Genomic DNA, 15,725 nt, shown 5'->3' with positions numbered 1-15,725 from the left:
TCTTTGATCTATTTGTACGTTTGAATTTTTTCAAAATAAAAATTCAGGAAAAAATAATGCATGAACATTGTAAAAAAAAAAAAAAAACAAACAAAAACAGTGAAAAAGGGTATGGGGGGAAACTTTCTACCCCAGACACCCAATACTCCTTCCCAGAAGTAACCACTGGTCACATTTCTTGAAATTTTATCTGCATTTTACAAGCCTATGTATGTGTTTGTAAATTCTGTTAATAAATAGGTTCATGCTATGCATCTTTTTGTTAGCTACAAATAGACTCTCTTATCTATTCAACTGGGAGAGTAGCTAGTTAATTAAAAATCAGTAAAAGTGGAAGTGCTTGGACCCACTAGGGAGCGGTGACCAAGTGCATCCAGAATACTGTGGGTATCAATCAGTGCATTTTACACAGGAAATGGAGAGCATCCTTTAATTGTGAGAGTTGGCCCCACAGACGTCAGCTAAGCGAGCTTCCACTGTAATGGCAGCAGACTGCTTTTTTTTTTTCACTTCAGGAGCCTTCTTGGAGGTGTTAAGAAGGCCTAGGTCTGCCAACATGGCCTCTGAGCCACTGGTAGAACCTTCAGGAATGAGAGAGATGAGCCATTGGGCTTGGGGAGAGGTGAAGTCACTAAGTGCATGAGGGGCCTGGGCTAGGACTCTTCTCATCTGAACCCCACAGGCACGCCCTGACTGTTCCATATAACCACGTGTAGATCTGTCTCATTCTTTCAGTACAGTTATGTCGCATTCTTTCAGTACAGTTTTTAGGATGAATTGCTTTTAGGATGAGTATGGTTTTAATCATATTGTGCTTCGGGTGATGGTGGAACATCTGGGTAGAAAAAACATTGCCTAGGCTTCTTGAACTTGCCTGATCATAAGAATCATTTCGGTATTTGTCTAACAAGCTTTCCAGCTAGGGCAGTGCTGCCATATGCAGTTGGAGAACCAGGACTAGGGCTCCAGTGACAGGACTGCACTGAGGGATGGAAGCTCCACTAACGGCGCTAGTTAAAGGCATGAGAATAGACAGAGCAGGCAAGATGCCTGAGAAATGCTGAAGTCCAAGGATGGAGCCCACTAATTCCCATACAAGCTTCCTTCCCCAACCCCTCCCCTCCAGAGATGATTGCCTCCTCTTGCAATCATTGGAGTCACATTTCCAAAGCATGTGCAGCTTTGAATATGAAAACCCTCCCTAACTGGCAGCACCTGGGCAAATTCAAATCACATACTTGGACGTAAGACTCCTCCTTGCAAATGGGAAGGATGATTGGAAAAATGTGACTCCAGAAACCAGATCTGGACTGAACTGAAATTGCCTGAAAAATGAAAGCATTGGCACAATTAACAAAAAGGGACTGGATTCCTTTATTTATTTTATTTATTTGCAGCTAAATCCTACACAGCTTGCAGACCTTGGGAGACAGCCATCCTTTTATCATTCCTGATATGGACTTGAATTTCTAAGAAATGACTTTTTTAATGGTATGCAGAATTGAACTCCTACTAGAAGCGGTCCTAGGACTCCCAGTCACAATGTTTTAAGAACAATCCTGAGACAAGAGCAAGAGCTCTGAGGGGCCTTGAGTGTCCATAGACCCATGAAGCCATGCGCTGACCTCATATTTGTCTCTTCAGGTGTCCTAGAAAACCTAGCTCTGCATCTAACTCACCCTCTGCATTGGGACAAGGTAGAGCAAGGCCCAGTGTCATTTTAGGGACCCACAATGGCAGAGGACTGCATTGGCTTGTCACACTGCCTGAAATGTTCGCATTTCAGTGTGAAGCACTGAAGTCCCCTGTCTTCTCTAAATCAAAGTGTCTCAGAGGTAAAGACAGGATCTCTAATTTTTTTAAGACAAGCAGCTTTTCACTTAAGGTTAAAAACCAAATGGAGAAGGGTGGGTAGTGATGTGTCTGGTTTTCGTTGTAAGCCTGGAGGGTGAGCAGGTGGTTAGGAGAGGGAAGGGTGTCAAGAAGACCCAGGCCTGCCAACATGGCCCCTGAGCCACTGGTAGAACCTTCAAGAATGAGAGAGATGAGCCATCAGGCCTGAGGAGAGGGCCTGGGGAGAGTGTATGAGGGGCCTGGGCCAGGACTCTTCTCATATGTGGCCCCACAGGCACACCTTAACTGTAATGATTGTGGAATCGGGAAGCCATCACCACAGTTTCCAATTCCTTACCACTATTATTACCATGACTGTGCTGAGCGCATGTGCTTTGAATTTTCAGTGAGCCTGCTGGCCCAGGGACACTTCCACCTGCCCTGTTATGCAGTGACACAGACTGATGGACCACAGTAGCAGAGAGCAGCCGTGGACCTCACATCTGGGGGATCAGGCCTCAAGGATTTTGCATGACAATTTATTCCAGCTGTGCCATGTCTCTTAAGAAATCCACAGTTTTGATTTTCTGTAACCGCCCCCACCCCCGCCCATGCTTTTAAAAGCACATATTATGTGCCAGATGCTAGAGTATGCATATTGGATATATCATTTATTTAATCCTCACCACAGCACTGTGAGGTAGATGTTATTGTTAACCAATTTTACAGATGTGGAAACTGAGGCACAGAGAGATTAAGTAACTTGGCCAGCACTGCTCTGCTCCAACAGAGCTTCTGGAAGTCAGCTGGCCAGCTAGACTCTTTCAGATTACTTTACCTAACCCAAGCCCACTTCTGAATTGTCTCTCCCTATTGATTCAACCCCTGTGGTGATGGGTTTATCTTCAAATGACGTTTCCTAGGATAGCCCTGCTATGGAGTCAACCTGACCAAGGGCCAGCCGCGCCACTCACCTGGGAGCAGTTGCCTGTAGAACCAGAGAACAGAAATAACAAACTTCACTAGGGTTGGCCACAAACCACAAGATCCTCTAGAAGGACCCCAAAATGTCCATGAGGACCAATAGTCAGATTACTGACTGTGCCGCCAGAGAAGAAAAGGGCAGCCTACCAACTATCCATCCAATTTGAGCCACGTGACTTGCCAACGTGGGTGTTTTCTGAGGAAAACCTTCAGTTCACCCAGCAATTCCAGCCTAAGCTCTTTTCCGAGTCTGCCTGAACTAGCTAGATAGTTGTCTCTGGGTCACTGTAACCCAAAAAGGCTTAATTAAAATCAGGAAATAGGCTCAAGTTCCTCTGCGGCAATACTATAAACTTTAGATAGGCCAAAGTAGGCTGCAAGGACACACAGGGATAAAAGGTACTTTGGATACAGCACAGTCGTCTGGGATACTCATACGCACACCCACACGATACCCTCCTCCGGCCCCGTAGAAATTAAGAAATGAGAAAAGGAAAGTATTTGGCTGTAGGTGAGCTTCCTTTGTAAAGGCTGGAGACAACAGCATTTGTCTGCTGAACACATTTTGTCTGGGTATGGGGGAAGCAATCTCTCCAGCCTGAGGGTCTCAGGCAGGACTTGGCCTGGTGGGTGATTGGGGCCAAGTGGGGGATGACTGGCAGGCCGAGGGCATGAGGAGGACAGAGGAAGAAAGGGAGGCAAAAGGTGAGAGGGGTGAGAGACTAGAAAGTGAAGGGAACAGGCACAGAAGGGAGAGAAGAGGGACGCCAGAGATGTTTGGAGTAGGGGCAGCTGGGAGAACCCATGGCGCTGACAGTCAGCTCCGCATCTTGATAAAGTCATTTCCTGTTTATCAGCCATCATTAGGGCATTAGAGTTCTCATACCAAAGATTTATCCAAGAGTAGACATTTGGCCCCTTTGGGTATCAATCCTTTTGGAACTCAGTTTCGTTTTTTGTTGTTTTTATTTGTTTATTTGTTTGTTTTTACCATGAATATACTTTATTTAGTCATTTTTGTTTACAAGTGAAACTCTGGGAATTCAAAACTAACATCGTTACCTATGAGCTTCTTAAAGACACCAGAAAAGTTTCAACCTTGTGTGCCACTTTTGTTCTGTTGTGCTTTGTCCAAATGAACCTTTGCGAGGCAGCTGCCATCCAGTTTCAAGGGGATTCTCTTGCCCACAATTTCACTTGGAAAGACCAAGTCCTCAAGATCGCATGGTACGCAGCTATCAGAGTACAGCTCCTGTGATGCTTTTGCTTATTTTTTGTATGGCTTTTTCAAGTTGGCTTAGGCAGAATTCTCCTCTGAGCAATAAAGACAACATGCTTCTCACTGAACTTTTTCTCCAATTCATGTACTAGCCAGACTTGGATTTTCTGGGAAGATTTCAGTTGAGAAACAGGAACAAAGATCATGATAGCTTTCTGACTACCACCAACTTCAGTTTCCTTGGCTGCTATGATATTCAGCTCCCTGAGCTGAGCCTTGAGGTCCACGTTCATCTTTGGCTCCAGAAGAGCCTGGGAGATGCCGAACTTGAACTTGTCTGGCTTCTTGCCGTTGGGCTTCGTGATCCTGGTGTTCAAACTGAACGTGGCCTTCTCCTTGCTGAGTGCTGGCTTAGGAAGAAGCCCAAGTCTCACAGTTTGGGATAGATAGCTTTTTGAAATGTATTCACACTCCACTGCTTTCTGAAACTAAACATCCTGAGTCTTTTTTCTGGAAACAGTGGTAAAAGAGGCAAGGAGCTTGTGAAAATTGGTTTCATTCTTTAAATAGATATTTGTTTATTCAGGGCCTTCTATGCACTAAGCACTGTGTTGGGTGCTGTGGACATGACAGACCTGGAGCCTTCTTATGGAACTTGTTCTGCGTATAATTTGGCCCATTTTGAGGGGGTCAGAGAATGGACGCTTCCACTTCCTAAACTGTGCTGGGCTGTGATGCAGTGAGGTCTTTGAGGGTCTCGGGAATAAGTCGAGTTGTTTACCCTTATAATAAAAGGCTCCAGATTGTGGTGCCGAGACTTCCCAGTGTCAGCTGTTGCTCCGTGCTGCTGTCACCGTGTTGTTTCTGTAAGAGCAGAAAGATGTGATCTCTTTCCTAACCCATCATAAGGGTCGTGGCCGATACTCCTATAACAAAAGACAGTTAACAAGAGAAAAGCATTTAACAAATTTATTTAATCAAAGTTTTACATGAGATGGGAGCTTTCAGATATGAAGACCCAAAGACCCAGGGAAAATTGCGTATTTTTATGCTTAGGTTCTATAAAGAATGTTTAGAAATGTGATTGGATGAAGGGTATGATCTAATGGTAATAGACTGAAGGCAGAGGGTACCCAGTAAGGCTTGTCTGTTTAGATTCTTCTTGGCTTTTCTGTGTAGCATTCCTTCCTCCAGGGTATAGGGCAGGAACTCTCTGGCATGAGGGTCTACAAGGGAGAAGTGACCTTTCTAGATTGTATGGGTTGCCTTGGGGGAGAGAGGTTCTAGTTTCTATGATTCCCCCCCGGGGCAGGAGACAGGAGGGTAGGAGAAGGTCAGAGAGAGACTTTGCTTCTGAGGTGGCTTCTGAGACCTTCCAGTCTCCTTTAGTTCAAAGTACTCAGCATGCCAAAGCGCCATCGTTTGGGGTACCATTTTCTGAGGCCCAGCACTTCTTATCTGCCATGTTATTTAACACATGTTTGCCTAGGCTGGGGCCTTACAGTGGCTTTTCTCTCCCACGGAGTATAAAGTGGATGTGTTTTGTGATAATGGTTGGCCACTTGGATGTATTTCCTCTTCCTCCTTAGTTCTAAGCTGCATTCCACATGGTTGAGGTTGCTGGAAGTACAGCTTCCAAGGAAGTGATGACTTACGTTATAGTATAGTCAGTGGTGTGCTGGCAGATGTCCAACAATTGCCTCCCTCAGTTGAGCAGGGAAGGGAATGCTGGTTTATAGTGTTTGCTGATTTCCATGGTGTAAATGCTCCCACCATGGCCAATTTCAAGCTCCCGACATGACACCACTGAACAAGGAGTCCGGAATACATGTGCAACAGCATGGCATCACAGAGTATTTCCACCACACAGATACAATAGATGTAAATAACCTCAAAAGCATAGGTAACAGTAAGTGTAGTAAAATAATTAGAAAGTGATGAGTTTTGAATATTCATTAGCTTTGTCTTTTTTTTTTGAAACGGAGTCTCCCACTGTCACCTGGGCTGGAGTGCAGTGGCGCTATCTCTGCTCACTGCAACCTCCACCTCCCAGGTTCAAGTGATTCTCCTGCCTCAACCTCCCGAGTAGCTGGGATTACAGGCACCCACCACCACACCCTGCTAATTGTTTGTATTTTTAGTAGAAATGGGGCTTCACTATGCTGGCCAGGCTGGTCTCAAACTCCTGACCTCGTGATCCACCTGCCTTGGCCTCCCAAGGTGCTGGGATTACAGGCGTGAGCCACTACACCAGGCCTGCTTTGTCTTTAATATAACCTAATTGTAAGTTTAGATCATTTCACTTTTAACAATGGCTATATTTAACAAACTGGCCCACAAAATTCATGTTGAACCATCAATTCTCACTATCTGGGTGAGTGTGGTACTGCCTCACTTTTCTCTTAGCTTAAGCAGTAGAGAGTCTGAGTAAACTGGGTCCCAAGGCTCTTGCCCTCACTTTAACCAGAGCAGCCCCATTTGTATTCATTTCATACATAATGGGGTTCTGTGTTTGAGGAGAGGGTTCCAATGTTTTTTTATTTTTTAATCTTTTTTTTTTTTTTTAGATGGAGTCTCGCTCTGTCACCTGGGCTGGAGTGCCATGGCACAATCTCGGCTCACTGCAACCTCTGCCTCCTGGGTTCAAGCCTCAGCCTCCTGAGTAGCTGGGACTACAGACATGTGCCACCATGCTAGGCTGATTTTTGTATTTTTAGTAGAGACGGGGTTTCGCCATGTTGGCAAAGCTGGTCTTGAACTCCTGACCTCAAGTGATCCACCCGCCTCAGCCTCCCCAAGTGCTGAGATTACAGGTGTGAGCACCCAGCCTCCATGTTTTTTAAATGTTTTTTTAAAAGGCATTGGTATAGATGGTCTATGAGTTTCCTTCCATTTATGGTATCTTAAGTTAGCCATGTCTTGCTAACCTTCCATTTTCCCTTTCATTCCCTTGTCCCCTCTTGTCACTCAGGCATCCTATTCCTGCTATTCCCAGAGATCGTTCTGTCCCATCCCAGGCTCTCCATCTTCACTGAAGAGATAGCTGTTATCAGCTGATATGGTTTTAGGTGATATTCCTCCCAGGCGTATTTTACTCTTCAACACGTGACTCCGGAAGACACATAAGGTCTTTCAAATAAAAGGAATGAATTTCTAAAAGCTGGAATTCCAGGCAGGGTGCTGGGGGCGAGGGGTGGGGTGCTATCTGTACTCAGTGCCCTTAAAATCATAACACTGAACAGTCAGACCTGATTCTACTTTGCAGTATCCTTCAAAAATCTCTTGATTTCGATGGGTTGCTAGGTTACCCCCAAAGAACTGCCCAAGAGTGTATCTCTATTTTTCTTTACACAACACAGTTTTCTCTCAGTGAAAACTGAAACCTTATCCTAACAGATGTTTGGTTCATCTTCCCCTGAATGCAAAGTTTTCATCCATGGAAATGATAGAGAGGCTGCAAAGGTTATGGATATGACACAATCCTTTCTGAAGGCAAATTCACCCTCTTTAGCATGCCAGAAAAATTATTTTTCCAGGAAAACTAAACACTAAGCACATGCTTGGATGTTCCTTTCAAGCAAGAGAGGAGCCCTTTCTATCCCATTAAGGTCAGGCAATTGCCCAAATGATTTGCTTCACTGCCTATCATAACGGGGAGTGTGGGATGGAACCAGCAGGGGTTTACTCTCATCTCTCTCCATCCAGCAGGCTAGCCAAGCAAAGTTCATAGGCAGAGGACCCTCTGAAGCCTGGAGTCAGAGAGGCTGAGGCTAGGGGACACTCGGGACCCCTCCAACACACACACACACACACACACACACACAACAGATGCATGCATGCACGCACACACATAGAAGCCCATAACATTCCCTCAGTTCAACACAGCAGCTCATGAGAGTCAGTATTATGGAAGCAAAAGTAGAGCAGAGCAGTGGAATAAGATGCATGGAATCTGGTGGCCCAGAAGGCCACAGGATGGGGCACAATAACGAGCTTCTTGGCCAGCTGCCCAGTCTGCTGGGTGCATACTGTTTAAATGTAGATAGGATAGCCAGTGGCCCAGGAGCTATGGGGGACAAGAGGGCTGCTATTTCCTGCCTACGTGGCTACCTTCGGAGGCCTGGGGTACTTTCCATAGCTTTGCTTCTCAGGTCCTGTCCCCACTTCTGACACCAGCAGCAACCTCCCTTTGGCCCCATTTTGCTGAGGACATGGCTCACTAGCTGAAGGCTTCAACTGTAAGGAGGTATATATGCATGCCCAACACACAAAACAGACCCAAAGCCAAACTCTGTCCAGTTGAGGCCAGCTTAGGCAATAAATCTTGCTCAATTCCCTGGTCAGAATACCTCTGGCTACCTCTGCAAGCCCGGTCTAGTCTTGATCCAGGGCCCTTTGGCCAAGGTCCCTGCACAGTCGGCACTCTTTCCTCTTCTCTGTCCAAGCTGAGCTCACTCTCCCCTGGCTTTCCCCAAAGTCCTTCACTTTCAGAATTGGAATCTTTTGAACCAAAACTTTCTTTCTTACAAAAATATCTTCCCTAACTCTCACCTCTAGCCTTCCATTCTAGACTTCTAGGTTCTTTTGTGTCTTCTAACACTTGAATTCTGAGGGAATTTGGTCTCTCCAGGGGAAGCAGAGAGGCACTCCTTATTTATCCAATAACATTCAGTGGCTAATTGTCATTTATAGACCATCATGGAAGTCATCAATCTCAGAGTGTGCTTTTCCTGTATCACTTGCTCCTGACGTTGGTGAGAGATTCGAAATCTAAATGTAAGTCACCAGCAAAATACTGTCTTTTCAACGCACCAAAAGAAGGGAAAGTTAGCTTATCTTGTAGAATCCTTCAAAGTACTGTGAACTAGCTGAGTAAGGGTAATTAGAAAAAGGAAAAGGGAAGTCAAGGACAAACTCCCATGTAGTTGGAGAAGTCTCACAATAAAGTAAAATTTCCCAAGAATTGCCGGAAAGCAAGTCTTACAACCACTGGGAAATGATGAGTCCAAGAATTTCAGAAGAGCCTCCACCCTTCACCTGGCCTTGAAATCACCAAAGAGCTCCTACTGCTCCACTCCGGGCTCAAGAAGCAAGCTGCTTTTCATTGCTACTTTTCAAAATGTGCTCATATCCATTATCTCATTTGATTCTCACCATGACCCTGTGAGGTAGGTAGGACAGATATTAGTTTTCCCCGGCTCACTTCTGGAAGATTCCCAGGAGTCAGATTTTGCACAATTGTAAGTTGACAGGTTTGGCTCTATTTGCACATGCTAACAAAATCTGGCCTGGTCCAACCGTTATGTAAAGAGAAGATTTGTCATGCAACATTGACCTAAGCTATGCAGAGAGAAGCCTGATCATTGGGGAAGGGGACTAGGGGAAATTTAATAATTTCTTGGGAAATGTAATAATTCTACTCCTCCTTTCCCTTCCTGGGCCTAAAAACTCACGCTTGAGTGGGAAGGGCTTGCATTATCCTCAAGCTACTCAAAAAGTTTCTTGAAGACTGGATACCAAGAACAAATTCCTATATATTTAGCTATTTTTGATAAACCTTACCAATTAATCAACTGTGCCTCGTGGGCCTAGCTCTTGCAGGGAGGAAGAGACAGAGAAGTAGGAGATCAGGGTCAATGGATCCTGACCTCCAAAAGCTTACAGTTTTGCTGGGAGCTAAACTTGTACACACTACACAACAATGCGTAGCAGCCAAACAAAAGGAAGAGAAGGTCAGAGAGGGTTGAGGCAGCCAGGGGAGACATCCCAGAAAGTCAGAACAGAGGGGTGGTTAGGAGCATGACCTCTGAGGTTGGGCAGTAAACATGGCTTTGAATTCCAGATCTACCATGATCAGCAATGTGAACCTTGAGCGAATCACTATACGTGATCCATAAAATGGGGTGAAAATCAATAAGTACTTTAAAAGTTGCTGAGAAGATTAAATGAGCACAGTATGGTATCCATTATCTCACTTGAGAAAATAAAATTTGGTGCTATTTAAGCTAACCATTAAAAATGGGGAAGATTTGGAGACACTCGGGGAAAGACAGGACAATACAAGGCACTGAATTAAACAAAGATACTGAATTAAAAAGGAAAGGAGGTGGGTGAGGATATTGAGAATACTGGTATTGCTAAAGCAGAGAGTACATACATATAAAGGGAGAAGGAGAAAATAAACTGTGTTAGATTGGGTGCAGCAAGATGGTAAAAGGCTACCAACTGGAGGAGTTTAGACTGGATATGATAGGAAGGGAGAAGCCACCAGAGATTTTTAAGCAAGAGAGTGACTTGACGATAGTAGTCTTCGAATAGGATTGGCCTGTGGAGCACTTGATGACTTGGAGAGGGACTGGAGGATATCCATTGTTTCAGGCATGAGTTGATATGTGCCTGGACTAGAGACATGAGAGTGAGAATAGAAAACATTTGAAAAATATTTTGTAGGAAAAACTAACCAGATAGAGTAGGTAATTGCATATGGGAGATGAACAAGAAGGAAGAGTCCAAGAGTCTTCCAAAGTTTTTAGTCTAGGTGACTTCAAAAGTGGTGGTGCCATTGTTCTTGCTTATAAGTGGGACCTGAACAATGAAAACACATGGACACACAGAGAGGAACAATGTACACTGGCGCCTGTCTTGGGGGGTAGGGGGAGGAGAGCATCAGGATAAACAGCTAATGCATGCAGGGCTTAATACCTAGGTGATAGGTTAATAGGTGCAGCAAACCACCATGGCACACGTTTACCTATGTAACAAACCTACACATCCTGCACATGTATCCCAGAACTTTAAATTAAATTTAAAAAAAGAAAGTGGTGGTGCCATTGACAGAAAAATGGGAGTCAAGAAGAGCAGTAGACATGGAGGGAAGATGATGGACTCAATGTTCAATTTATAGAAATGTCTAGAAAAAAAAAGTTGATACTGGAATACCCTAGAGAGTAGAATTTCCTTCTTTTACTTCCTTTCTGACAGACACAGACCTCATTTTTTGTTAGATAATTATATTATCTGCAAATATTGACAATTTTGTTTCTTCCTGTCTGATGCTATTAATTCTATTTTTTATTCTATGGCATTGGCTTGGAGCTCTAGTAAAATGTTGAATAGCAGAGTAGCAGTAGAAATAGACATTCCTGTCTTGTTCTTGACTTTAAGGGTGAAAACATCTAATATTTCAAAATTTGTTAACAAACACTTGTGTATTGCTTCTGTGTGTGAAACATTATTATGAACACTTTACAAATATTAGGCTATTTAATCCTCCTACGATGTTATGAAATAGATATTATTATTATTATTCCTCTTTTACAGATAAGAAAACTGAAGCATAGAAAAGCTAAGTAACTTGCCCAAGGTCACACAGCCAACAAGTGTTCAAAGCTCCACTGCTTAGCTTTGGAGACTGTGTTCTTAACTACCCTGCTACACTTGCTGCCTCTTTAAGCATGAAGTTTTCTGTACCTTTCTGGAAAGTACTTTTTATCAAGTTAAAGTTTCCTTGTATTTCTAATTTTCTTAGAGCTTTCTAAGAGCAAATGAGTACTCAACTCAGTTTTATCAAACATTTTTGCTGCATCTATTGAAATGATCATATTATCTTTTCCTTTATTATGCAAATATAATGAATTACATTGGTATGTTTTCTAATGGTGAACCAGCCTTGAATTTCTGGGATAAACCCTACTTAGTTATGGTATAGTCTTCTCTTTCCAAAGTGCGAGATTTGATTTGGTAATAATTTATTTAGGGGTTTTGTATAGAGTTAGTTTTCTGTCCTCATACAATTTGGTATTGGTGTTATGATAGCTTTGGAAAATAAGTTGGAAGTTTCTCATCTTTTTTAATGCTCTGAAATTGTTTGTTTGGTAAAGGGATTATCTGTTCCTTAAAGCTGTTGTACACTTTACCTTTAAAGCCTACTTGTGTGTGTTAAGGGGGCTGAGGTGTACACATCTTTGATTCTATTTCCATTTCTTCTCTAGTTTTGTTGATACAGTCAGATTTTCATCTTGCTCTCAAGCCAATTTTGGTAAAGTCTCCCAGAAAATTGTCTATTTCATCTATGTTCCAAATTTACTGGTATAAATATTAATACAAAATACCAATTATTTATAATTTTATAAACTTACACAATTACTAAGAATAATATTCTCTTATACTTTTTAATATATTCTTTTTTATTTTTATTTTTTGTTTAGTGCCACCCTTCATATCTGATTTTTAATATATTCTAAATGCAGTTCTGTCCTCTTTCTCTCCTTTTCTTCTTCTTTGGAGACTGTGTTCTTAACTACCCTGCTACACTTGCTGCCTCTTTAAGTATGAAGTTTTCTGTACCTTTCTGGAAAGTACTTTTTATCAAGTTAAAGTTTCCTTGTATTTCTGATTTTCTTAGAGCTTTCTAAGAGCAAATGAGTACTCTCCCTATCCTTCTTCCTCTCCCTTTCTCTGCCTCTTTTTACTCTTGAGTGGTTGTTGATGTGTTTTGTTTGTTTGTTTTGTTTTGTTTTGTTTTTAGCAAACTTGCTAATCTTTGCCTATTTTCATGGTCTTTCCAAAGAGCTGGTTTTTGCTTGTATTGATCAACATTTCATTTTTGATGATTGTATATTTTGTAAATTTTTGCTTTAATCTTTCTTAGCAAACCTTACTCCTGCAAAGCTCATCTGTCTGGAATATCCTTTCCCCCTTCCCTTTCACTTGGCTGACTCCTACTCATTCTTCAGTTTATGCATCATGTCTTTCAGGAAGCCTTCCCTGACACTTCAGAGTGATTTAAATGCTCATCCTCTGTCCTCCCCCAACAACTTCCAGACCTCATCATTCCATGTTATAATTAGCTGTCTGCTTTATCTCTCTTCCCTATTAGACTGCAAATTCCTTGAGGGCAGGGACCGTGTCTGGTTCATAATTGTACCCCCAAGCTCCTAACATAGTATTAATATTTGCCATCCCCAATAGGAGTTCAAATGGAAATTTTATTGGAGGTAGCAACCCACCCATAAGCTGGTAGGTAGATCTCACAAAGGAGCTCCTAGTACAGTCTGTTGCCTGAAGTTTGGGGTCTTTTTTTAAAAAGGAAAAAAATACCCTTGGTAGCTTTTTTCTTGATTTTTAACATAATCAAATCCCTTCAAATGTGTCATTCCATGGTCTGTCTACCCTTTGGGGACGTGTCCTGCGCATTCTACCTCTGCACTCCAGCATGGATCTAGAGGGTTCAACCCCAAAGGGGACAAGGCCAAGAGTTGGCCCTAAAGGAGCTGAGACTGACTAGAGTTAGAGTCTGTAGGCTGCCCCCGGGGCTTTTTTATTTCAAAGCAGCTTCCTGCATGACAGCCTTTTCCTTCTCTGTAGTGAAGGTTGGGATACCTCACCCCCACTTCCACTCCTCTTGTTTCCAATCTCATCTGAAACACCTTTCCCTCTATATTCATCTTTCCTCTCGATTCCCTCCCCTTATTTGCCATCGACTCTGTAGTTTTTTATTACTTGTGTCCAGGAGGTGTTTCGAGAATGTGAACTGAAGTAGTAGTTTATGAAATTGGCAACATCTGTGCTCTGCTGCCCTCAGTTTTCTTCTGGAAACTTCTGTGGTTAGCACTCAGGTCCAAGGAAAGCAGAACACAGAACGAACTGAAAGAGAGGCATACCCAAATCATGGAACACCATCAGCATCAGGGCTGGCTCCTGCCCACGTCTCAGCTCCCACCTCCACCCTAAGCTACAGGCTGATAGAAGACTATTTCTAGAGACAAACATCAAGCTGGTGACTGAGGGTTTTCCTGCTCACTGTGAATTTACTTCCTGGGAAAGATGGTCTCACTTCCTCACATCATCTGGGTTCCTCTTTGAGGAAGGCATCATGAAACTGAAATATAAAAACACTTCTGAAAGAAAACTCATTCTGAAATTGTAGGGAGGTCAGAGAATACAGGACCCAAAGGATATCCACTCTGTGCTACCTGCCTAAGACAGAACTAAGGAAAGAGAGATGGCTACAGGGAACCATGCAGGCTCATGGTGGTGCTAGGAAAAGGTAATGGACTGATGCTGCCAGGCAGCCTATCTCAGTCTTTTCTTTCTTCTTTCTTCTTCTTCTTTTTTTTGTGGAGATGGGATCTCACTATGTTGCCCAGGCTGGAGTACAGTGGTGTGATCATAGCTCACTGGAGCCTCAAACTCCTGAGTTCAGTCATCTTCCCACCTCAACCTTCTGAGTATCTGGGATTACAGGCATGTGCCACCATGTCCAGCTAATTAGGTTTTTATTTTTTTTATTTTGGAGAGATGGGGTCTCACTATGTTGCCCAGGCTAGGCAAACTCTTGGCCTCAATCAATCCTCTCATCTCAGTTTCCAGAGTAGCTAGGCCTACAGGCACATGCCACCATTGACAGCTAATTTTGTATTTCTTTGTAGAGACAGGGTCTCACTACGTTGCCCAGGCTGGTCTCGAACTCCTGGGCTCAAGTGATCCTCCCACCTCAGCCTCCCAAACCTTTGGGATTACAAGTGTGAGCCACTGCACCTGGCCCCCTACTTCAGACCTTTCTAAGGTTGCTTTGCTGACAGCAAATGTGCTCCAGGCACTGTGCTGGGCTCTAGGGATATAGCAAAGAACAGGACACAGTTACTGCCTTGAGGAGCTTATAGTCTGGTGTCTGTGTGGGACACAGTGTCCACATTTGGAACTTCCCTGGCTACTATGCTCTCTGGCACCTTGACTTGAATATGTACCATCTCTTCAGCATTTTCAGTGGCCCCAGAGACAGAAACTGCATCTCATTTATCTGTACCCCCAACATCTAGCACACTACTTAAAATATGGTAGGTACCCAATAAACATTTGTTAGATGAATAAAGGAAGGAAAGAAAGGAGAAGGGAAGGACGGAAGGAAAAAGGGCTAGATGAGGTGTCCCAGAAATGTTTCATATTGACTGGAGATGATGTTGAGTAACTTTCATAGGAGCCAATCTCAGGGAAATGCTTGAGTCCCCGATGATCATTGATTGGACCCCCCAGAAACAACCCTCCCAGTCAAGATGTCTCTGAAGCAACTAGAATCCTGAAGCAGTTCCCAAAGTCATGGGACAAAAGCTCAGGCATACCTAGGTCAGCTTCACAGATGCTAGTGACTTTGAATTGGTCACTTTTATTGTAGTGTTTATTCATCCTTGAAGGTATTAAAATAATAGGGTAGAAAAAATAGTTTGATGGTTCCTCAAAAAGTTAAACATGGAATTACCATATGACCCCACAATTCCACTTCTAGGTATATACTCCCCAAAAATTGAAAACAGGGACTCAAACGAGTACAAGCACATGTGTGTTCACAACAGCACTACTCGCAATAGCCAAAAGGTGAAAATAACCCAAGCATCCATCACATGGTGAATAGATAAACAAAAAATATTGTATATCTATACAGTGGAATATTATTCGGCTATAAAAAGGAATGAACTTACTGATGTGGGTTACAATGTGGATGAACCTTGAAAACATTATGCTAAAGGACAGAAGCCAGACACTGAGGCCTCACATTGTATGATTTTATTTACATGAAATATCCAGGATAGGTAAATTTGTAGAGTTGGGGCACTGATGATTTCCAGAGTCTGGGAGAAATGAGAAGAATCTGCTTAATGGGTAAGAGGTTTTACTTTGGAATGATGGAAAT

At 43.1% G+C, this 15,725-nt stretch overlaps 1 protein-coding gene and 1 pseudogene across 4 annotated transcripts in view; one reads left to right on the top strand and one right to left on the bottom strand.

Annotated features, from left to right (window-relative positions):
- PLAC1 (placenta enriched 1) overlaps positions 1-15,725 on the top strand; it is a 202,976-nt gene that overhangs the window by 111,896 nt on the left and 75,355 nt on the right. The window lies entirely within an intron of this gene.
- The window catches only part of LOC105738103, a 61,445-nt pseudogene continuing 49,558 nt past the window's right edge, over positions 3,839-15,725 (bottom strand).

The sequence above is a fragment of the Nomascus leucogenys genome, chromosome X (genome assembly GCF_006542625.1).
Source record: "Nomascus leucogenys isolate Asia chromosome X, Asia_NLE_v1, whole genome shotgun sequence".
Lineage (NCBI taxonomy): Eukaryota > Metazoa > Chordata > Mammalia > Primates > Hylobatidae > Nomascus > Nomascus leucogenys.
The sequence above is the reverse complement of the archived record's forward strand: the minus strand, read 5'-3'. Positions and strand labels throughout refer to the sequence as shown.